The sequence below is a fragment of the Coffea arabica genome, chromosome 10e (assembly GCF_036785885.1).
Source record: "Coffea arabica cultivar ET-39 chromosome 10e, Coffea Arabica ET-39 HiFi, whole genome shotgun sequence".
Lineage (NCBI taxonomy): Eukaryota > Viridiplantae > Streptophyta > Magnoliopsida > Gentianales > Rubiaceae > Coffea > Coffea arabica.
Genome location: NC_092328.1, coordinates 32,867,826 through 32,892,177, shown reverse-complemented (window position 1 = coordinate 32,892,177; position 24,352 = coordinate 32,867,826).

Here is a 24,352-nt window from a genome sequence, read left to right as displayed (position 1 = left end):
AGTTTGGAAAATTGGAGACTTATACATTAGTCTTAAAAATAGGTATTTTTATGTTTAAGTACTCAAGTATTAGCTAGTAGTACTATCGTTATAAGAATTTCTTAGAGGTTTCGCCGTAGCGCGTAAAAATCGAAAATTCGCGTATATCGAGTCGGAGCGGTTAATTGGAGAATTAAGGAATTTATTCTAGACTATTAAGAGTGAATAATAATAGTATGAATACAAGTGCATTGGAGGTTTAGTGCACAAGTGAAACAAACTCGAGAGGAATCGAGCACGAAACGCGCGCGTGCGCGCGCGAAAGGAGAGTTGACTTTTGAAACAATTCTTGTCCACAAATTTATAAGCTTCACAAGGAAGCTTCTTCATCAGCAATGCCACTCTTCTTCTTCTTTGTTCCAGCCGTGCATCAAGACAAGAAAAACAACTCCAAGCTCTTCAAATTCCTTCATCAAATCTTCATCAAACTTCCTCCAATTCACCTCAAATTTCACCTACACTTAGTTAATCACTTGGAGAGTGCATCAAGCTAGGAAAAGGGGCTGCTTTCCATGGTTTTTCTTGAGCATCTTTGGACCGAAATTTCTGCTTGGTTCATCTAAACAAGTAAGCAACGATCAAGCCTTCAAATCTTGGTTTATGGAAGTTCTATTACACTTATAAGTTCATTTAATCATGTGGGTAGCTTGTTTATGTTGGAAAAATTGTTGTGTGGGCTCTATGAACTCCCACTTGGATTGGATGAACTGATTTGATGAATGATGATGCTATTAATGTTGGTTTAGTGCTTAAATTAGTGGAATAATGTTGGGTTGTTAGTAGAAATTCAAGGAAGGTGCAATGAACAAAAGTGACCATTTTACCCCTGCCATGTTCGTGCACTTTGGTGCGAAATTTTGAGTTTCTAATGAATTGTTTGTGATGTATACATGTTATATGAATGGTTTAGAAAGTTTCATTGAAAAATAACATGATTTGGTTGGTCAATTGTAGTGATTTCAAAGGTTTAGCAAAACTGGAAAATTTTCCCGAATTGCCCAGGCAGTCCTTTTCTTTCGGCCATAACCTTTTACTCCAATATCAAAATCGAGTGTCGTTTGTAGCACTGGGAACCAGATATTCCCAGCTTTCCAACGGTATAAAATGCACATCCTGATTCCACATGAATAATCCGTACCAACCATTTGAACTTGGCTGCCCTGGTTTGTTAGTTCCCTGGAAGGCAGAACATGAACTACAATTTGAGGCTCCAATGTGGACTAGTTGTGGACAGATTTTGAAAATGGTTTCTTCTGAGAAATTGTAACTTTATGAATGTGTTTTCCAACGTCACCAACCATGTCCCATTCTGAGTTGAATTGAGTGATTTGTGGCCGTATTTCGAAACTGACTTCTTGAAGGAAAATCCTCCTTTTGGGCAGAATTGTTACTAAACTTGATTGAGACCTGTTAATTCGAGATTCTTGGTGTTAATCACCTACCAAAACTATCTTGGAATGTTTATTAGATCTTGTATACACCAATGAACCATGTTTGAGGAAATTTCCTCGGCCAAATGCTAGAAAACGGAAAAATGGAAGTCCAAGGCAGATTTGCCTTGGAACTTCTTGGGACTTTAGTGGTTTCGTTAACCAACTTCCTGAATGAATTTTCCTATGAAATTTGGTAGAGGAATTTCCCTTATATGGTAGCATAATACTGCTAATTTTGGTGCCATTCTGAGTCCATTTCGACTCTCGAACAAAATCCCAAAGTTGGTACTTTAAACCTGGAAATTTCATAATTGTCTCAAATTTTCAGCAATTTTGAGCTACTATATCTTGGCGCTCAAAACTCCGATTCTTGTTCCGCTTGTTTTGTATTAAACTTGGATTGCAACTCTAATAGAGTTCCAAATTTCATAGGTTAGTTCAAATCAACTGAATTTTGCCGAATTTTCAAAGTTGGCCAAAAACTGACCTAAACCTGTCTCAAGTGCCCCAAAACAGCACCTTTGAGCTAAATTTTAAGTACTTTCCGTTTGGAATCATGGAAAAGTGTATTCTAAGAACTTTTAATACTTTGGAAATGGTTTCCAACGGTACCTAATTTTCCAATTTTGGACTCATAGAGAGTGAGATCTGATTTTTCAAAATTTGCTTGCCGAATCTGAAATTTCCGAACTTAAAGAAAATTGAGGGTTTCGAACTCTCCATTTTCCTCCGATATTGCTAGACCATTTTACACTTGATTTCAAAGGTGAAAATCAGATTTCTCTTGTGTTTTTGAAACCCACTTCCGAGCCTCGATTATAAATAATTAAGGCTCAATTCATGAATTCTCCTTAGATTGTACACTAGTACAACTTTCTTTGATAAGTAGGGGTTCTAAGTGATAGTGTATAATAATTGATGGTTATTTGCTCGGGTGCTCAAGGAGATGTTCAAGAGGAACTCGAAATAGACGCCTAAACACTTGTTTGAGTACTTACTCATTTGTTTTGAATAGGTGAGTGTTCCATATAGGAGTACGTAATTTGAATAAATCTATGACATGCTTATCCCATAGTCATTAAGTGTTAAGTGCTACATGTTAAATATTTACCACACTCATGCATATCTAAGTAAGGTATACTTGAATTACTAGATATGAAATGCTTGAAGAGCATATTTACGTGACTACTTGAACTACTCGATATGAAATGCTTGAAGAGCATATTTACGTGACTACTTGAATTACTCGACATGAAATACTTGAATTGCATATTCATGTGATGTGTTTAAATGATTAATTATGCTATGCCTGCATAAGTCGGCTGGAGTGAACCTCCTCGACTCTTAAGTGGTAAAGTGAGAAACGGCCAATGGCGGCCTATTAAAATGACTAATGTCAACCAATTAACCGTGATTACTCCCGTTAACCGTTTACCATAATTAATTACCGTTTTCCTATCTACTTGATTACCTGGTACTTGATTACTTGACTACCGTAAATTACATGTTCACATGAAATTATCAAATATTGCTTACATGTTTATGTGTTAATTATTACTAGCAATTGCTCATATGAAATTGTCCACCATTTTAAGGCGAGCGTGTACTTTATCTCACTCGACCTACCAAAAGAATAAATTTTTACCGTTTGCCAAGTTATTTGATTACTTGCGCATGTTGTAAGCTCTAAGCTGAACTTGGGCCCTGCCCTTGGTTACTGACCTACTCGAGCCAGGACTGGGTTCGGTCGGGTAGGTTGGACCCCTGGGCCACCGTTTCGATATACTCGAGTACTACCACTGGAGGGATAAGGTGATGGCCAGACAAATCGAGGGGATCTGGAAGTTATAAGGTGCAGATGACTGACATGGTTCCACTAGAACACCGTATCCTTCAATGTGTGTTTATTTTGCATAACGATAACTATTTCATGCAAATGTACCAACGTGCAAATCTTGTGTCATACCTGTGATACGTTCAAATTACTCGTACCATGATAATTGTCTCATGTTAATGTGTCATACCTGTAATATGCTCAAAGTACTCGTATAACGATAATTGTCTCATGTTCATATGCCAACGTGCAACCCTGAACCATACATGTGATATGTTCAATTACTTGATTTATTAGAATTGCTAGAGTGTCTTGGAACCTCACTGGGCTGTGTGGCTCATCCCACGTTTTTGTTCTCTTTAACAGGGTTCGAGACCAAGAGTGCTCATGATTAGTACTAGATAGCTTTCTTTTGAAATTTTAAGTTGTATTATAGCATATGGTTATAGTACATATTCCGTTGGGTTGTACTTAAGCTTGAAAGCTAAATAATTGTAAGTGTGAAATATTTTGGAGTACTTTAATTATGTATTGAAGTTATTTGAAGTATTCCGAGTTTTGAATTGTAGATTGTACCGAGTCCTGGCGAGAGCTGAGCAGGCGTCCCACAGATACCCTTGGTTCGCCTTAGGGAGAAGTGGGGGCGTCACAGTTGGTATCAGAGCTTAGGTTTCAGATTTTTGTAATGTATCCGAGATTTAAAAGTCTAGGATACCGGACTGTGGGACTGTTTTGAAAGTTAAGTGACTATTTGTAGGGATGAAAATCAGAGCCATTTCACGTGATCTCTGCGTGGGGGAGGTTAGGCCAAGTGGTGTTATGGTCCTTACTATGTGATTAAGTAAAGGCTTAAGTGTTTTTCTAGAAATGCAAGTTGTGAATCATGAATGTGATAGGTTGTAAAACCTTTATCTTGATATTTGGGGAAAAATCAGATATGTATGTGGGGTAGGAATCTCAAATGTGGTGATTTACACTTGGGAGCGTACGACCTGAGTTATGAATTATCTTATTTCGGATTCTTGTACCCGAATACTTAAGAGTTGAGAGCAATCCTAAAGATCTCCATTTGAGAGGAATAAGAATGAATTGATATTTCACGTGAATAGTTACAGGAACCCGATAATCATTTGGCTAAGATGGCACAATAATTAAGAGTAGGAGGTGGAGTTTGTACCCTAACTCATGTAACTCAAGAACATACACTATATCCATCCAAATCATTATAATAGGTATCATCCACCACAAATTTAAGGTGCTATGCCAAATTAAACAAGATCAAGAGTAAGAAATGGTAAATCATCCTTATTACCTTACTAAATTTACTACCAAGAGCAGCCCTAGCTTTTCCTTCCAAACTTTCACCAACACACCACTACCTAAACACTCAATGAAGGTTTTAATCGGTTTAATTTCTTGTTTCCTCACTTGGATGGCTCAAACTCAAGATAAAATGGTGTATCTCTCCCTTGGTTTTTCTCTCCCTCTCTCTCGGCCAAAGCAAGCAGAAATGATGAAGAAAGGAAGCAAAATGGTGATAATAAGGTAAGACAATTTGGTCTTGGTCAAGGCCCTAGATGGCCAACAAGTGCCACTACCAATTTTCACTCATTTTTTTGTTTCTTTTCCTTGCCAATTTGGTCAAAATTTTAGGCCAAAGCCAGCTGGAAATGAGGGAATATTTTGCTCAAATTTTAATGAGCTTATATGGTAAGAAAGTGGTGTTCAGTCGGTAGCGCACGGTACACGTCGGTTCGCACCGTTTTTCCTTAAATCACACGTACTAGGATTTTTACTTCCCATTCACTAACTTTTTATCATTGCTTCTAATCACATATTATTTCTCACCTAAAAGTCACTCTTAAGCGCCAAATTTGATCCTTACGCCATACCGGATAATAACACTACAGATACATGAAAAATCCTATTTCACTTCGAATTGAAATCGGAAAAGAAAATCCTAATTTCCTATGATCATTGGCACTTTTCTAGGGTGATTGAGTAGTAGGATAGTGTAGAATAATAATTGCCAAATAATTTTCAAATAAAAGGGAATTTTCAAGAAATATATAAGGAATTTACAAGTCCTCACACTCTTAAGACTTTGAAACTTGGAAACAATTATACTTTGAAATACCATTTGGGTCGACGAAATGGAGAAAAGTATATCTATTTTGATCCTTACGCCATACCGGATAATAACACTACAGATACATGAAAAATCCTATTTCACTTCGAATTGAAATCGGAAAAGAAAATCCTAATTTCCTATGATCATTGGCACTTTTCTAGGGTGATTGAGTAGTAGGATAGTGTAGAATAATAATTGCCAAATAATTTTCAAATAAAAGGGAATTTTCAAGAAATATATAAGGAATTTACAAGTCCTCACACTCTTAAGACTTTGAAACTTGGAAACAATTATACTTTGAAATACCATTTGGGTCGACGAAATGGAGAAAAGTATATCTATTAGTCATAAATTTCATTTTTCCAAGGGTACAAGGTCGGCCAAGCTCTATCTTATATACCTCGATAAAAGAAGGTGCAAATATCCTAGATGGTTCAAGTGGTATTCACTCTCAAACCTTACTCAAGTTGCAAGCATATCTACCTAGTTCTCGAGCGTAAATTTGGGCAGCACGCCCTTTGTATTTACCTATTTTCCAGCCATTTATGGCTTCATTCTTTTCCTCAATCAAACCCAAAGTTACACACAACATAATTTCATTTCATTAGCCGTCCAATAGGCTCAAGGTAATACAAGTACAAAATCAGGCTAACAACAAGTGCAGAAATGAGGTTTAACAAAAGACAGATTTGACGTGTTTTTGCGTAACGGACACAACTGAGGCTACGCTTATCGGATTGAGGTGTAACTTATACTGTTTCGAACCTAAGACAAAGGGTTAGAATTTTCATGAAGATCACTTAGTCCAAATTCCAGTGTAACCCAGTCGAATTCCCAATTCACAGAACCAAATTCCAACTAATAGACCAACTAACTGTACAACGTTTAAATGGCCATATCTCAAGCTACCAAAGTCCGTTTAACGCGTTCTTGGAGGCGTGGAAAAGCTAAGACAAAGTAATAAAACTTTCATGTTTTGGTCAAAAGCTAGTTCAGTACGTATCTAGGTGAACAAACGCAACCAGCTTGGTGTACTGTCGAAACTGTCCACTAACGTTACTCCTAGGGCAGTCAGGGTATTTTCATCTTTTCACAGGCTAAGTTGCTCCGATTGAGCTGAAATTTTGTAGGCAACTATAAAATGTCATTCTCTACAACTTTAATGTTTTGTGATAAACCTAGTTCGTCCTCTAACATAATGAAATAGAACCCGACAGAACTGAAGCGAAGATTTCCAGAAATCTGGAATTTTTGTTATTTCAAGCTATAATTCATATTTTCACCTTGAAACTACCACTAATACTACCTTTACAAGATCATATACCACATATATGCATCATACAACACCAACCCACAAGAAACCCTAACTCAAAAGTCATTCCTCTAATCATCAAAATCACTTGAAACAAGCATCACAAACACAATACCAATATTAATACCCAACTTAATCATGATTAATGGAGAAAGAATGGTTGATCAGCCATTATACCTCAAGACACAAGCTTGCAAGGATGATCCTTCACCTATCTTTGAAATCTTTGGTTCCTTAAGCTTTCCAAGCTCCAAACTAGTGATTAATCGGTTTAGTTTTTCTTGTTTTCACTCAAATGGTTCAAACTCAAGATGGATTGAAGGTGTTCCTCTTGCTCTCTCTCTCTCTCTTAAGCTCGGCCAAAACAGAAAAAAAATGGGAAAAAATGAGCTGAAATGGGATATAAGAAGACAAGACAAGAAGGTTTGGTTAAGGCCATAGGTGGCCGACACTTGGCACCACCAAAGCCATCCAAATTTCTCTTTCTTTTCCTTGCATTTTGGGCCACATGTTTTGGTTATAAGGCTGAGGATGAGGGGGGATATTTTGCAAAAATATCAAGGGTATGTGGTGGTAAGGAAGTGGTGGTCAAGTGGTGGGTTCAATCGGTAGTGATAGACACTCGTCGGTTCGAGCCGTTTTTCCTTAAATCGCGTATACTAGGGTTTTAACTTATAATTCACTAACTTATTATTATCACTTCTAATCATACTCTTAATATCATCTAAAACTCACTCTAAATCACCAAATTTGATCCCCACTCTGTACCGGATAGTCACATTATGAAAAAAACGTGAAAACCCTAATTCACTCCAACTTGAAAACCAAAAGTGAAACCCTACTTCCTAGATTCATTTGCACTTATTGTGGGGTGATGGAATAGTACGGCTATTATAAATGAATAATTTTCAAATAAAAGGGCATTTTTAAGGAAAACGTGAGGGGTTTTACAATTCCATAAATTGAATTTAGGATTTCGGTTAAAAAATGAGAAATTTGAGAAACCGGTCAGTCACAAGTGGAACTAGGGTTTTGATTAGACGTTTAGGGTTTCTAGTCTTTTCAAATAAAACAAGGTTTAAAATCAAGCCCAAAGAAATAACTTTAGTCTCTTCTTTAAAACAAAATAATGTTTTTAAATTAAAAATAAACTAAAGAAACCGTAATATTCTCTTTAAGACTAAACAAAAGATGATCCTAAAAGTTGGGGTATCACAATCTCCCCTCCTTAAAAGAATTTCGTCCTCGAAATTCATACATTTTTTCGTAAATTCATATGTTTATTCGTAAATAAGTATAAGCAAATAAAAGCATTTTCAAAGCACCTTGAAAATAACATACTTTCTTTATATACATATCATAGCAATTAACATATCCTACGGTACATTAACCCTGGGTATTACTCAGGCATTACACTTAATCAAAACTCGAAGCACGTGAATCATAAGGATCCCAAATCCCACGAATCTCTTCAATATATTTAAAGTCCAGACTATTCGCATTCCCCGTGCCTTTGCTTTCGCCATCCAAACTTATCCTAATTTTACACGAGATCTCAACTTATCGTAAAGGTATCAGTCTTTGGTACTCGGGGACAAGAATCCGAAAATATGGTAATTCACTACTCAACCTGGCAGGCTCAAGAGCAAATCACCCGTATTAGGGATTCCTACCCAACATACATATCTAAGGTCCCCAACAATAGACAATTATTTCACACTTAACAAGTCAATCCCCACAGTCCGAGAACCCTCTCCTGGCACGAGCTCAATAGGAGCTCTGATACCACTTGTGACGGCCCCACCTCCCCCTGGGCGTACCCTAGGGTTTAGCGGACCGCCTGCCCAACTCTCGCCAGGACTCACTCACTCACATCAATGAAAATAAGGTGCAACCTTCATAATAAACGAAATAACGGTTCCCAAGATTGGAACATACGAATACATTCATTTCTATCTCAATCATCCATACAGTCCTAAATACATCAAAAGATTTAAGTTCTCAGTACATTCAACCCTAATAGAGCGACTAGCGCGAGTACAATTACAAATTCAAAACAACTAGACTACGCTAGTCTGTACACATCTCACGCCTCGCTCGTACCCCCTGTAAGGAAAACAAATGGCATGGAATGAGTTAAAAGCCCAGTGAGGTTCCAAATAGCAAGTTAACCCTTATTTAAAAGTGCAAATATCACGTAGCAAAGTAATGAGCATGAATAGTTCATAAAAGTGAGCGATAATACTTCAAGTAGCAAATCTCAAAGTGAGCGAGTGTAAAAGTTTTTCAAAAGAAACAGTAATCCAATAAACAATAATCACTTCAAAGTATAAGGATACGGATGGCTCTCATGAGCCAAATTCCCCTTTGCATCACCAGATCTTGATCAAGTAATAGTTGACACTCCGTCAACCTTCAAGTAAGTAACCAATCCAGTAGAGCACCACTTACACTATTCTCCGTCCACCATTCACACCCCCTACTGGGCCCAAAATCCTCAATAAACACGGGTGGTAATACTCGAGTATACCGATTAGTCGAGGAGATATCACTCCACTCGACAAATCGAAAGACCCACGGTTCGTTACCCAATCGACCAAGCCCTTGCCGGCTCGACTCGATTAACTAGCCAATGGGGTTTGGGGTCCCCAAAAAGTCGATGAGGTAACACTCCAATCGACTGAATTAAAATAAAAGTATGGAGACGGGAATGAGAGGCACCTCTCACTCGGATAGAGTGTGATACATGCTGCCGCTCCACACTTACAAATCAAGTACAAGTATATCAAGTTAATTGCAACAATAAACAAGTAGATATCATATTAGGGCAAGTGCGATAAAGTACACCCTTGCCCGATCAACAAATCTCGTATCATGTATTTTCATGGATCAAGTATTAAAACAAGTATCCAGTTCAACCAGATATTTGGAAGCACTCACCAAAAGTCTAGTGCCTCTCAAAAAACACGTTCAGGTCCAACTCCTTGGTTGGAGTCCAAATCTGCGATAAAATATCATTTACGAATGTAAACTGTGACAGCCCCACCTCCCTCTAAGGCGAACCAGAGGGTTCGGCGGACCGCCTGCCCAGCTCTCGCCGGGACTCAGTCGAACCTCAATCAAATCCGAAATAAAACCACAAGATCAAACGAAATAACAATCCAAAACTTAAAGCGAAACTTATATACATTTCTATCTCAAAAGGAAGTACGAATATCGAATATACAAAGGTTCTCAATTCGTCATACATCCAACCCGTGCCAAGCACTAGGGCGAGAACCCTTACAAAACAAAAAAACTAGACTAGGCTAACCTACACTGGGCTCTCGTCCTTGCTCGCATCTCCCTGTTAAGGAAAACAAAACTAAAGGGGTGAGCTAAAAGCTCAGTGAGGTTCCGAACACATATTCAACAACAAAGCCAATACATTAACCATCGATAATCAATAATTCAAGAAACATTTACAATGGAAAGCGATAATAACACATACATTAAAAGGATACGGGCTCACAAGGAGCCATTTGTTCGTTCGTTCGTTCGTTCGTTCGTTCTCCTGTCATTCCCCTTATTCCTCAAATCATTTGAAAATGCATTTTTGTAAGTAAAACCCTCGTTCGATCGTTCATTTCATTCACCCCCTCCTGGACGTTGGCCAGGCTCCACCAACCTACAAGGTGATACTCGAGTATACCAACGTTCACACCCAGGGTCACCATATCGCCCGACCAAGTCCGCTTCTGGCTCGAGTCGATCGGTAACGAAGGGCAGGGCCCAATTCAGCCAAAAGGCTTACATCATGCACAACTAATGTATCAATCATTAAATCGTTGAAAATTTCACGTTTCATTTAGGTCGAGCACGATAAAGTACACGCTCGTCTAGAAAATTCGTTTTGGAAATCATTGGAAACACTTAACACATTATCAAACACTAACAACAAGTCATGAAGTCAAGGAGAATATAACAAACAAGGAACACTCACCTATGTACGCAAAACAACGTGCAAAATATTCTTCCGAATATTATCCTTAGTCACCGAGAAAACCTAAGATTAAACGAGAAAGAATATTACAGCTCATCTAGCACAAACAATTAGGTGAAATCAAAGAACTCGACAATTGATGAGTAGAACGTATAAAAGACTTGAAAGTGAAACGAGGACATTTGGACCCGTGGACAAAAATAACTAGGGTTCCATAGTCGAAACGTAAAACCCAACTCAAAAGGGTTATAAAATTTTCCAATGGAAACACTTGAACCAAAGACAAGTCGGAATCCAACTAGATAGGCTAAGAAATACTATTTTCGGGATCGTTTATATGGTTCAAAATCATCTCATATTCAAGTAGATATTATAGACTAAATGTCTTAATGAAATTCATGTAAAAGGGAGGACAAAATACCCAAGAAAACCCTAAACCACTCCTTTTTATTTGGTAAGCGTAAGTAAACATTTGGAGTTTCCAATTGAAGAAAGATCATGTTTTAAGGTGAAAAACGGTCATAGTATTTGCCAAACGAAAATATACAAATTCAAATAGAAACTTAGCCCTCGAGCGAAAATTTGGGCAGCACGCCCTTTGTATTTACCTATTTTTTCAGCCATTTATGGCTTCATTGTTTTCCTCAAACAATCCCAAAGTCACACACAATATCATCTCATTTCAATAGCCATTCCATAGGCTCAAAGTCATATAAGTACAAAAATCAAGCTAACAACATGTGCGGAAATGAAGTTTAACAAAAGACAGATTTGACGGGTTTTGCGTAACGGACACATCTGAAGCTACGCATATCGGATTGGGATGTAATTTATACCGTTTCGAAGCTAAGATAGAGGGATACAATTTTGATGAAGACACTTAGTCCAGTTCTCAACCTAACTAGGTCAAATTTACCAAAACAACTCCAGATTTTCCAGTTTGAAATTCACTGCAGAAATCAACTAGCATTCCTACTTTATTCACTCATATCTCAGCACACACAACTCCAATTCAGGTAATTCCAAAGCCATTTGAAAGCTAAGATACAAGGCTATAATTCTTAAGAAGACATCATCAACCAATTCGGTAATATTCAAACTAACCACTTACAGAGGCTGATTTTCATTTTCGGACAGAAACAGGGCAGCAGGGGTATTTTGGTCTTTGCACAATCTACGTTGCTCCAACTGAGTTGAAATTTTGCAGGAAACTATAAAACATCATTCTCTACAACTGTCATGTTTTGTGCTAAGGCCAAATCGGCCTATAACTAGGTGTAACAGTACTGGGCAGAATTGGGGAAAAATGAAATCCTAATCTGGAATTCATGCATTCAAGTGCTAATCTTCCACAAAACAACATCTAAAACAACTAAAAACCACTAATAAGAAATTAATTGAAGTAAAGAGAATGTTCTTGGCAAAATATCTTAAAACCACAAGAAAGGTAGGAGCTTAATCTTTCCCCCTCCAAAACAACTCCACCAACACCTTTAACCTTCCCTAATGATCACTTGTATGGTGTAGTTTGTGATTTGGTTGGTTGGAACTCAAGATTTGAGCAAATTTGGAAGCTAGAAATTGAAGAGCTCTCTCTTGTTTTCCTTCTCAAGAGGTTCGGCCATGACACAAGAAAAATGAGAGAAAATTGAGTCAAAATTGATTTTAGGAAAGTTAAGAAGGTCTTGGTCAAATCCAACATCCAATGGGTTTGTGACACTTGGCACCTTGCTTGCTTAAACTTATCTCTTTGTCTCTCTAATATTAATCCATATAGGTAACTTCTAATTACCTCTTAGCACCTTGTAAAATAATATCACTTAACCAAACTCCAACAAGTTGTCAAAAATATATCGCATTTACCGCACTAGTGGGTCTCACGTCCATAATACACTTCAAACTCAACGTACACTAACTCATACTAGGAAGATGATTTTAAAACTGTACTTACTTGTAAAAATGCATAGAAAATTCAATATTTCCAAGGAAAGTATAAAATATAATCAAAGAAATAAAATAATGCTGAGAAAATGTGAAAATTTTTGGGTCCTCACAAAAACTTTCTAGAGTTCGAAACATAGGAGTTTCGCTTCAAGAAAATCAAGTAAATGCAACTCATTTAAGTAATATTCAAGATACTTATCAAATTCTAAGAAATTCATGCTCGCTCTTTGATGAGAATATAAAGACCAAGACCCATTCAAGCACATGGGGAATTGGAAGATTCAAGTGAAGACTAGTTGATTGCACGAATACTTGAGTTTAGTAGGATTATTTGATTTTCCTCGTTGATTTTGGTTATTTCTCGCTTTAGAAAGTCTAGGTAATTAAGCTAGTTTAATTGCGGCCCATTTGTTAGTAAGTGAGGCCCAAAATCTTCCTTAAGTATGTAGGGTAGTTTGGTCAATTTTTGGATTAGGGTTAATGCTTGTAAGGGCTATAAATAGCCCCACTTCCTCTTTGTTTGGGACGAGTTTTTGACTATTAAATACAATTAGTGAGTTTTCACTTTCTCTTTGGCAAGAGAGTTGCCTTTGAATACTTGAGAATCTTCTCAAGTTATTCACCCGAACTTATCAATCGAGTATCTCCTTGATTGTGGCGTTCTACTACCTCCAATTTGGTTCGTTAATTCGAGTAGTTACGGGTTGAGATAATATCAAAATTTTTCGTGACTTCTAGGGATTAGTTGGGTCAAATTTCCGCTGCCTAAACCATGGTGTTTTGGTTGTCTAGATCGGGGTTTCACATCAGTTGGTACCAGAGCTAGTCGACAACCACCAGGTTATATCTTTTTTTTTTTCGTTTATTTCGAGTCATATATGTTTATACCAATCTGTTCGTTTGCTTAGAACAAAAAAAAAAAAAAACAATATTACTGTTCACCGACACTGTTCACCGACACTGTTCACCGTACTGTTCACCGACACTGTTCATAGTTACTGTTCATCCGAATACAAATCTGTCCAGCCTTGTTGTTTGTGTTATCCAACTTGTGTACTTGGTTTTCAAATGTGAATTTTGGCAAAACTTGTTGTAATTTTGTGAATCTTGAAGAGAACTTACAATAATATTGAGCTTCTTGAATTCTTGACCACAATCTTGAAATTTCTGAAGTTCCTGACAACTTCCTTGAACGTTCTTGAATGATCTTGGAGTTCTTGGTTGTTATTATTTGTGGACTTTCTTGTTTTGTGTCGTGGTTGATAGTTGTAGTCAAAAAAAAAAAAGACAAAAAAAAAAAGAAGAAAGAAAAAAGGAATTGGTTGGCAAGAGAAAAAAAAAAAGAAAGGAAAGAAAGGGGCAACCGAATTGTTTTGAATAGAGAACCAAATCTGATTTCTGCAATCTTTCTTGGAGTAGAATTTGGAAGTTACCAAAAGTTGTTTCAAGAAGATTACGAAAGGTTGTTTCAAGAAGGTTACCAAAAGTTGTTTCAAGAAGGTTACCAAAAGTTGTTCAAGAGGAAGAGGATTTTCAAAAGGTTTCCAAAAACTAACTTGTTTCCAAAATCAATTAGGAAACTAAGTAAAGCACTTGGATAACTCTTTGTACTCACTTGGACACTCTCTCTCCTACCTTTTTAGGAAACTTTCCTAAACTCTCTCATCCATTTTTTTGGAAACTCTCCTAAAATTCTCTCATCCATTTTTAGGACCTTTCCTAGATTCATTTGCACTTATTGTGGGGTGATGGAGTAGTAGGGCTATTATAAATGAATAATTTCCAAATAAAAGGGCATTTTTAAGGAAAACGTGAGGGGTTTTACAATTCCATAAATTGAATTTAGGGTTTCGGTTAAAATATGAGAAATTTGAGAAAACGGTCAGTCACAAGTGGAACTAGGGTTTTGATTAGACGTTTAGGGTTTCTAGTCTTTTCAAATAAAACAAGGTTTTAAATCAAACCCAAAGATATAACTTTAGTCTCTTCTTTAAAACAAAATAATGTTTTTAAATTAAAAATAAACTAAAGAAACCGTAATATCCTCTTTAAGACTAAACAAAAGATGATCCTAAAAGTTGGGGTATCACAAGCTTCTTGAAGAAGCTTGAGGGTTTTGTGACCAAATTCCTACAAAAGTCAACTGAGAATAGTGCTCGCGCGCGCGTTTCGTGTCCGTTTTCTCTCGGGTTTGTTTCACTTGTGCACTAAACCTCTAATGTGATTCCTTTAACACTATAATTATTCACTCTTAGTAATCTAGTATAAGTTTCTTAAATCTCCAATTGCCCGTTCCGGCTCGATTTACGTGAACTTCCAATTCGCGCGCGATAAAGCAAAACTTACAAGAAATTTATGTAACGGTGATATAATTAACTAACTCTAAGGTAAATAATTATAAAAATAACTATTTTAAGAATAAACATGAGTCCTCAAATCTCCAAGATTATTGCACTATCGGATCTAATTTTGCCTCGAAAAATGTATACTTATTATTCCTTACTAAACGAGCCTCCGAAAAATTAAATTTACTAACGGGACATTTTAAAAATGTAAGTGAGACATTGTTTTGTGTAAATGGGTTTAAAATGGTTGAAATAAATTATTCACAGAAAACGGGTGAATAAATATTTAAATAAACCAGTAATATACGATAAAAATAAGACAATTTTTTTTCGGGTCCTCACAGATTTATTATGTGATGAGTAGGAATTTGGGACTACATAGCAAATTAGTCATATTTATAAAATTACATGTATTATGGCAATTATTATCTTATATTTGGAGTTATTTTAGAAAAAGGGAAAAATGCACTTTTCATCCTCAAAGTTTGGACTGTTGACCAATTTCATCCTCAAAGTTTCACCCAAAACACATTTCATCCTCAAAGTTATGTAATTTTGGCCAATTAAGGACAATTGACGGGAAATAGAGAAATTGGCGTTAGACCCAACTGTAAACCCAACAAAAAATGGGTTAAACCGAATGAAGCCTTTTTTTAACGGAACAAAAATTATTGCAACGGACTAAAACCATCATTCTTCTCCTTCTTCCCTCTGCCTTTCTGCAACCCCAAAATTTTTTTCCCAAAAGCCAAACCTTACACCACCTTGAAGCAATCAAATACTAAATTTCTATATTTTCAAATTCACATAAAGAGAGTTGAGAAGTGACTTAGGGGGATAGAGGGCTTCCAACCATGGAAGATGTGATAGTGGAGGCCCTTCTATCTAATGAACGGGAAGCTCAGATTTTAGCTGCCAGAGAACTTGGTAAACTTGCAACCAAACTAAGACAGAAGTTAGCAGACAGAGGGATCGTTTCTCGGCTCGTTACGATGCTTCGTAAGCAAGTTTATGAAGCCACTGAAGCGACACTCTGCTCTGCTTTGTCTAGCTTTTCACAATGAAAGGTATTGTTTGCATCAGTTAAAATTTGCAATTTTTGAAGTTGCATTCGAAGGCATTGGCTGTAGAATTGTTCCCCATCTAATTTTGCTATGATTTTGCAGAAACAAGATCCGAATTGCAAATTCTGGTGCCATACCAGTATTGCTGGAGATCATTCAATGCCAAAAAGAGTCATTGATTGACCTTGCAGCAGCAGCCCTCTTGGTTCTTTCTTGTTGCTCCGCTAACAAGTTAGTAATCGCAGCATCTGGGGCTGTCCGAATCCTGGTTGGATCTCTGAATTCCCAATTGGCAGAAGAACGCGGTTTCCAGAATCTAAGCGTGTAGGCTAAGCTCGATATCATATCCATATTTCACAATCTCTTCAACCATCCTCAGATAATCCCATCTATTGTTTTGGGGTGGGGGAGGAGGCGGTGGCGGAAATGGAGGAGGCGGTGGTTGGGGAAGTGAGAGTGGAAATGGTCAACATGCAAAGGATGGGAATGTGATTGATCACCATAACGGTGCGAGTTCTGGAAGTAAATGGCAATCAGGTTGCGCACTATGGAGCTAGTGGAGGAGAAGGAGGGGGTGGCGGCTGTGAGGACTCGCAAATTTCTTGTATTTTTCTCAAAAATACCCTTTTATTTGAAAATTATTATTTATCAAAGCCCACTACCCAATTATTTCACAATAAGTGTAAGTAAACGTAGAAAATAGGGTTTTACGCTTCGGTTTCAAGTTTGGAGCAAAATTAGGGTTTTCGCGATTTTTTCGCCGGATGAATTTTCGGTACAGAGTAAGGATTCAATTTGGTGATTAAAAGTGACTTTTAAGTGAGAAATAATATGTGATTAGAAGCAATGAATAAAAGTTAGTGAAAAGAAATTAAAAACCCTAGTACGTATGTTTTTAAGAAAAACGGCGCGAACCGGCGGGTCCCGCGCACTACCGATTGAACGCACCACTTGACCACCATTTCCTTACCAAACAAATTTATTGAACTTGAGCAAAATATATTCTCTCTTGGCAGCAAGCTTGACCGAATTTGAGGCTAGGAAATAACAAGAAAGAAAGAGAAAAAAAGAAAGGTGGTGGTGGCGACACTTGTCGCCACCTCAAGGCTTCTTGACCCAAGACCAAGACCATCCATTTAACTCCAAAACTTAGCATTTTTCCTCTTCATTTTGTTGCTGCTGGCCGAGAGAGAGAAGAGGGAAAACACCAAAGGAAAACATTTCATTTCATCTTCAATCCAACAACTTAGTGAGGAATCAAACAAAATAAACCGATTAAACTTGTTCTTGAGTGACTAGTTAGTGAGTTGTGGTGAGTTTTTTGGAGGAGAAAGCTTGGGCTACTCTTAGTGACCTCTAGACAAGGTAAGAAAGCTTATCTCTCTAAGTTTTACTTTTAATCTTGTTAAATTAAGCTTAGCAACTTGATTTAGTGGTGGAATCATGGATGATTATCATGTTTTAGTAGTTTTCCCCTTTTTATTTCATGAACTAGGGTTTGGGGAAATTCTGCCTAATTTGTTGCATGCTGCTTATATGTTACAATTGAGGTTTTATAAGGTGTTTTGGTAGTGATTGGAGTGAGAAATTAAGGAAAGTTCCACTAAAAACTAGAAATTCCAGAATCTGGAAATTTTCCCCAACATTCTGTCCGAATTTATATCTGTATGTTAGAGGCCGATTTGGCCTTAGGTCAAAGAAGGAAAGTTGTAGATAATGGTATTTTATAGGTGCCTACAAAATTTCAGCTCAATCGGAGCAACGTAGGACGTGAAAAGTCGAAAATACCCTTCCTGTTTTAAGTATTTCCCCAGCAGTCCGTTTCATCAGTTTGTCCAGTTTATCACGTTTTTTCACTAGGACCCATTCGGATTTATGTGAGAACCCATAAAAACCCTAATCTTTTCCGAGGGTTTTATTTCCTTTAATGGCATGTTTTCTGCGTTTTCTGGCTTAGGAAATTTTCCTGATGAATTTTTATGAGTAATTATAGTTTTTAGATGATTTTTCTAGCATTGGGTAGTTTTTGAAAAATTAAGAATATATATTGGACGTGGGACCCACTAGTGCGAAAAGTTCGGAAAAATTCGGCCAATTAGGTTAAATTCCGGATACTGTGTAAAATTTATCGGGTGTTAAGAGATAAGTAGAGTGTGTGAAATGATTGATGTGAGAGAGAAAAGAAAGGATAGGAATGCATTTATTGTAGTGCCACATGTCACCATGATATTGGTTAGGACTTAAGACTACTACTCATGGTTTTGACCTTTTGACTTATGGATTAAATATCTTCAAAATTCACAAAAAAATTACCATTTTTCACCTCTTGATGGCCGGCCCTCTCTAGCAAGAAGAAAGACAAAACTCTTCAACATCTTGGCAAATTCCTAGCTCAAATCATCCAAACTACTTGCCTAAATTAGTTTTTACTCCATAAAATCCTTCCACTTGGTGTTAGTGAGTGTTTTGGTGAAGCTTTTTGGAGAACTTAAGGTGTCCAACATCTTCCTCTCTCTTGTTTACTTGGTAAGTAGTGATTGACTATCCTCTTACACCTAATGATGTTGAATTTATGCCTAATGGTGGCTATTGTGTTAGAAATTGTGGTTTATTTCTTGGTTTGAAGTGATTTGGTTAAGTTTTTATTTTTTTGAGGAATTTTCTGGTTTTATGTGATCTTGATGGTGTGGTTGTTTTTGATGGTTGGTAATAAGGGGCTATGGCTCTAGTAGGTGCATATGATAGGAAATTGCAATCAATTTTGGGTTTGGATTGAAATGAGAAAAGTTAGGGTTGATAACCCCCAATTCTGTCCGGTTTTGGATCATAGGGTTAGAGGCCGAATTGGACTTTGCTCAAAACATTAAAGTTGTAGGTATTGATGAGTTTGAAGTGTCTACAAAATTTCAGGGTATTTGGAGTAGTGTAGAGTGAGTTATGCCGTTTTTACTGTTTCTGTTCTGGGTGATCAGAATGTGCGAACTGTGATTGTAATCGTCTGTTTTGACTGGAATTGGTTTGGATTTTGTTGTTGGTGTCTTCTGATGAAATGTATCTTGATGTCTTAGCTATCATATGCCTTTGGAATCAATGCATTTGGACCTGTATAGACTGAATTGGACTGATTACAGTTTTGTGTGATTTGGGAACCTGTAATTACGGTTCTGGGTTGGTTTTCTGCATTTTTGACCTAGTTGTGCTAGGATTTGGACTGAGTGGCCTTATACATTGTTGTAGCCCTGTCTCTTAGCTTCGCGATGGTGGGTCTTACACCCTCATCCGATGAGCGTAGCGCATTTTGTGCCATTACCGCATTTGGAAGCCAAATCCTGTTTTTGTTGTTGGGACAAATGAGTTCCATTTCTTGATTTTCTGGTTTGCTATTATACTTGTTTATGCATATGAAACCCTATTGGATCATAATTGGCTTGGCTTTGTGACTCGTTATCGAGTCTCATTGCATTTGTTTACGTGTTCTAGGGCGTGACGGTGGTTCACGACATTCTCCTGACGGAAGTGCATGAAATAGCACTGAATTGATTGGTGAGTATACTACTCACTTAAATGTTACAATGTGGCTTTGGTATATGGGAATTTGATGCCTTGACGGCTAATATGGCTAATGAAAATGATTGAGGTGAGGGTGTACTTGACCGCCCTCACCCCCTTGTGATTCCATTCAGGACTGTTTACCGTTTTACTGAATTACTGCACTTGCTATATGAGATATTGAATTCCATTCATGGAATACTGATTTGGTGTCGTTTGGACGAATGTCCAACGGCCTTACTGTATTACTGAGCTCAACCCCGTAGGTAGTCAATTGGATCGAGCCGGCGAGGGCTTGGTCGTGAATATTGACGTGCCACGGGGACTGTACTGGGGAATCTTGTAGTAATGAGACTCTTGGTTCCGGTATACTCGAGTATTACCAAAATGACTGATTGGAGTGCGGGCCCGGTTGGGGTATGTTTGGTGGAAGGAATGCAGTGAAGTGAGGTCTACGGTCGGGTATTCTTAAACATTGACGGAGGGTCAATGAGATTGGATCAAGAATGTAAGCGTGGAAATGGGCTCTTGAGAGCCATCCGTATCCTTTTACCGACTTGTTTTAATTCTTAATTGTGTACTCGAAATGAAAGATTATGCTTATATGATCCTTGTGCTTATGTGGTAGTAACTCACTGGGCTTAAGCTCATTCCATTCCATTTGTTTTCCTTACAGGAAAATGATCACTTTTGGAAAGGTTATACTTGTTGGTTGTCAAGTTGAGCTCATGTAAATGCATCTTTTGGATAGCTCTTCGAATGAAACCCTAATGTGTATTGGGTTCACTTTCTTTTGATTGGCAAACCGAACATGTATATTCGTAGTGAATGATTTTTGATATGCCGTTTTGGCTTGAAAATGTTACATTTCAATATGTGTATGTTTGGTTGAATTTTTGATCAACTCGTATTTCAAACGGCGAAAGAAAAATTTTGGCTACTCTCGGCCTAGTATCTGGATTCTGACGTGTCCAGCACTATTCATCTTCGGCTTCGAATTTCATTTTTATTTATTTTTTGATTTTGACATATTTGCGCACGTTGGTATGTTCCGGGTATGTTCCGGAACGTAATAGATCGACGTAAACTGATCCGTTAGTCCTGGCGAGAGCTGGGCAGGCAGTCCGCTAACCCCTTTGGTTCGCCTTAGGGGAAAGTGGGGCTGTTACAATTTAACTTTTTGCCAAAACATGAAAGTTTTAGTGTTCTGTCTTAGCTTTCAAATGCCTCTAAGAACACCGGAATTGGACTTTTGTACACTGAGTTATGACCATTACAGTGTCTGCGTTTAAACAGCCGACGAATTGGTTTCTGGTTTAGTAATTTGAGAATTTGACCAAGTTACATTAGAAACTGGACTAAGTGACCTTCATGAACATTATAGCCCTGTGTCTTAGCTTCGAAACGGCATAGGTTGCGTCTTAATCCGATAAGCGTAGCCTCGGATATGTTATTTGTGAGAACCCGTATTTTTTCCCTTAATGTTTTCCTACGGTTTTTCCCCTTTAATGGCATGTTTTCTGCATTTTCTGGCTTAGAGAATTTTCTTGGTGGATTTTATGAGTAAGAATAGTTTTTAGATGATTTTTCTAGCATTGGGTAGTTTTTGAAAAATTACGGATAGATTATGGATGTGGGCCCCACTAGTGCGGAAAGTTCGGAAAAATTCGGCCAATAAGGTTAAGTTTCGGATACTGTGAAAAATTTATCGGGTGTTAAGAGATAAGTAGAGTGTGTGATATGATTGATGTGAGAGAGAAAAAGAAGTGATAAGAGTGCATTAATGGAGTGACATGTGTCACACAACCATTGGTTGGACTTTGTTGGCAACTATTCACACTTTTGACTTTTGACCAAATTGAGTAAATATCTTGAAAAATTGCTCAAAAATCACCATTTTCTTCTCCTTCATGGCCGATTCTTCCTTGAGCAAAGAAGAAAGAAATTCTTCAACTTTCTAGTTTCCATTTCACTCAATCTTCCAAAACCAACCACATAACTTAGATTCTACTCCATAAAATTCCTCCCTTGGGTGCTAGTAAGTAGTTTAGTGAAGTTTGTTTGAAGACTTAAGGTGTCCAACATCTTCCTCTCTCTTAATTTCTTAGTAAGTGATGCTTGAACACCCTACTACACCTAATGATGTTTATGTTATGCTTAGAAGTAGTTTGAGTGATGGTATATGTGATTTATTTCTTGGTTTGAAGTGATTTGGTTGAGTTTTTTATTTTTTGAGGAATTTTCTGGTTTCATATGATCTTGATGGTGTGGTTGTTTTTTATGGTTGGTAATAAGGGGCTTTGACTCTAGTGGGTGTGAATTGTTGATAAATGCAATCAATTTTGGGTTTGGAATGAAATGTGAAAAGTTAGGGTTCATGAACCCCTAATCTGTCCGAAATTTTAGGTCATAGATAGAGGCCGAATTGGACTTTTCTCAAAACATGAAAGTTGTAGGTATTGATGAGTATGAAGTGCCTACAAAATTTCAGGGCATTTGGAGTAGTATAGAGTGAGTTATTTCGTTTTTACTGTTGCTGTTTTTGGTGAACAGAATGTCCGAACTGCGATAGTAATTGCCTGTTTTGACTGGAATTGGTTTGGATTTTGTTGTTGGTGTCTTCTGATGAAATGTAGCTTGATGTCTTAGCTTTCATATGCCTTTGGACTCAATGTATTTGGACCTGTGTAGGCTGAGATGGACTGATTACAGTTTTGTGTGATTTGGGAACCTGCAATTACGGTTCTGGCCTGGTTTTCTGCATTTTTGACCTAGTTTTGCTAGGATTTGGACTGAGAGGCCTTCTTCATTGTTGTAGCCCTGTTTCATAGCTTCGAAACGGTGGGTCTTACACCCCCATCCGATAACCGTAGTGAATTTGACGCCATTACCGCATTTTAAGGTCAAACACGGTTTTCCTATCAAGGCTTCAGCTAAGGCCATTTTGTAATTTCTGCTTACCAATGATGCGTACTTATGCATATGAAACCCTATTGGGGTTATGTTTAGCATTGGTTTGCGACTTGTTCACGAGTCTTATGGCACTTATTTATGTGTTCTAGGAGGAAACGGTGGTTCACGACGCACTTTGGACCGCAGTGCATGAAACATCATTTTCTTGCTTAGTGAGTATACTACTCACTTAATTGTTACTATGTGGCTTTGCTAAATGTATATGTGATGCCTTGAAGGCTTACTTGGATATTGGAATTGATTAAGGTGAGGGTGTACTTGACCGCCCTCACCCCTTTTGATAGTATCACTGATTTGCTACCGTTTTACTGCATTACTGAACTTGATATATTGGTTGGTGAATTCCATTTCATGGAAACTGAATTGGTGTCGTTTGGACGATTGTCCAACGACCTTACTGTATTACTGAGCTCAACCCCGTTTGGTAGTCAATTGGATCGAGCCGGCGAGGGCTTGGTTGTGAAAATTGTCATGCCACGGGGACTGTACTGAGGAACCTTGTAGTAATGAGACTCTCGGTTCCGGTAAACTCGAGTATTACCAAAATGACTGAATGGAGTGCGGGCCCGGTTGGGGAATGTTGGGTGGAAGGAATGGGAGTAAAGAGTTGTCTACGGTTGGTTATTCTTTTAAAATTGACGGAGGGTCAATGAGGTTGGATCAAGATTGCAAGCGTGGAAATGGGCTCTTGAGAGCCGACCGTATCCTTTCACTGATTTGCTTTATTTCGGAATTGCATACTTGAATTGAATAGTTATGCTTATGTGATCTTAACTGCTATTGTGATAGTTGCTCACTGGGCTTTAGCTCATTCCGTGTCATTTGTTTTCCTTACAGGAAAATGAAACTTTTGGAAAAGATTGTGATAGTTGGATGACAAGTTGAGCTCTTGTACATGTATTTTTGAATAGCTCCTTGTGGGAAAAAAACCTAAGTGTTTTGTTTCCACCAATGTTTGGTGTGTAACTGGCTTTTGGTACATGTATGAACTAGACGAATATCTTGGTTTGCCGTTTGGCTTGTAAATGTTGATTTCCAATGTATATATATGCTTGGCCGTGGTTTGGATAAATTTCGGCTTCGATTTTCGTTTTTTTTATTGTTTGTGATTTTGACTTGTTTGCGCGCAATGGTAAGTTCCGGAACGTAATAGATCGACGTAAACTGAACCGTTAGTCCCGGCGAGAGCTGGGCAGGCAGTCCGCTAACCCCTTTGGTTCGCCTTAGGGGAAGCTGGGGCTGTCACATTATTTCCGCATTCGCACGTCAAATCTGTCTTTTGCTAAATTGAATTTCTGCACTTGTTATTACTGTATTTCTTATTCTTATGATATTGTGAGCCTATGGAACGGCTCTTGACTTGAATTGCTTATGTGTGATGTTGGGTTGTGGTTGAGGAAAAATAATGAAGCCAAAATGGCTGGAAAATTAGGTAAACACAAAGGGCGTGCTGCCCAAATTTTCGCCCGAGGGCTAGGTTTCTATTTGAACTTGTATACTTTTGTTTGGCCAATACCATGACCGGTTTTCCATTTTAAAACATGATTTTTCATCCGTGGGTTCAAACAACCCTCTTCTTACTTGAAAATTATCTTTACACGTTTTACTCCTAATTAGTCGGGTTTCTTTGTTTCCCTTAAATGTTTTGCTCGATAAACTGTAATATGTTCTCTTGTTCAACCTTAGGTTTCATTGGTGATTAAGGGTAATATCCGGAAGGATATTTTGCACGATATTTTGCATTTC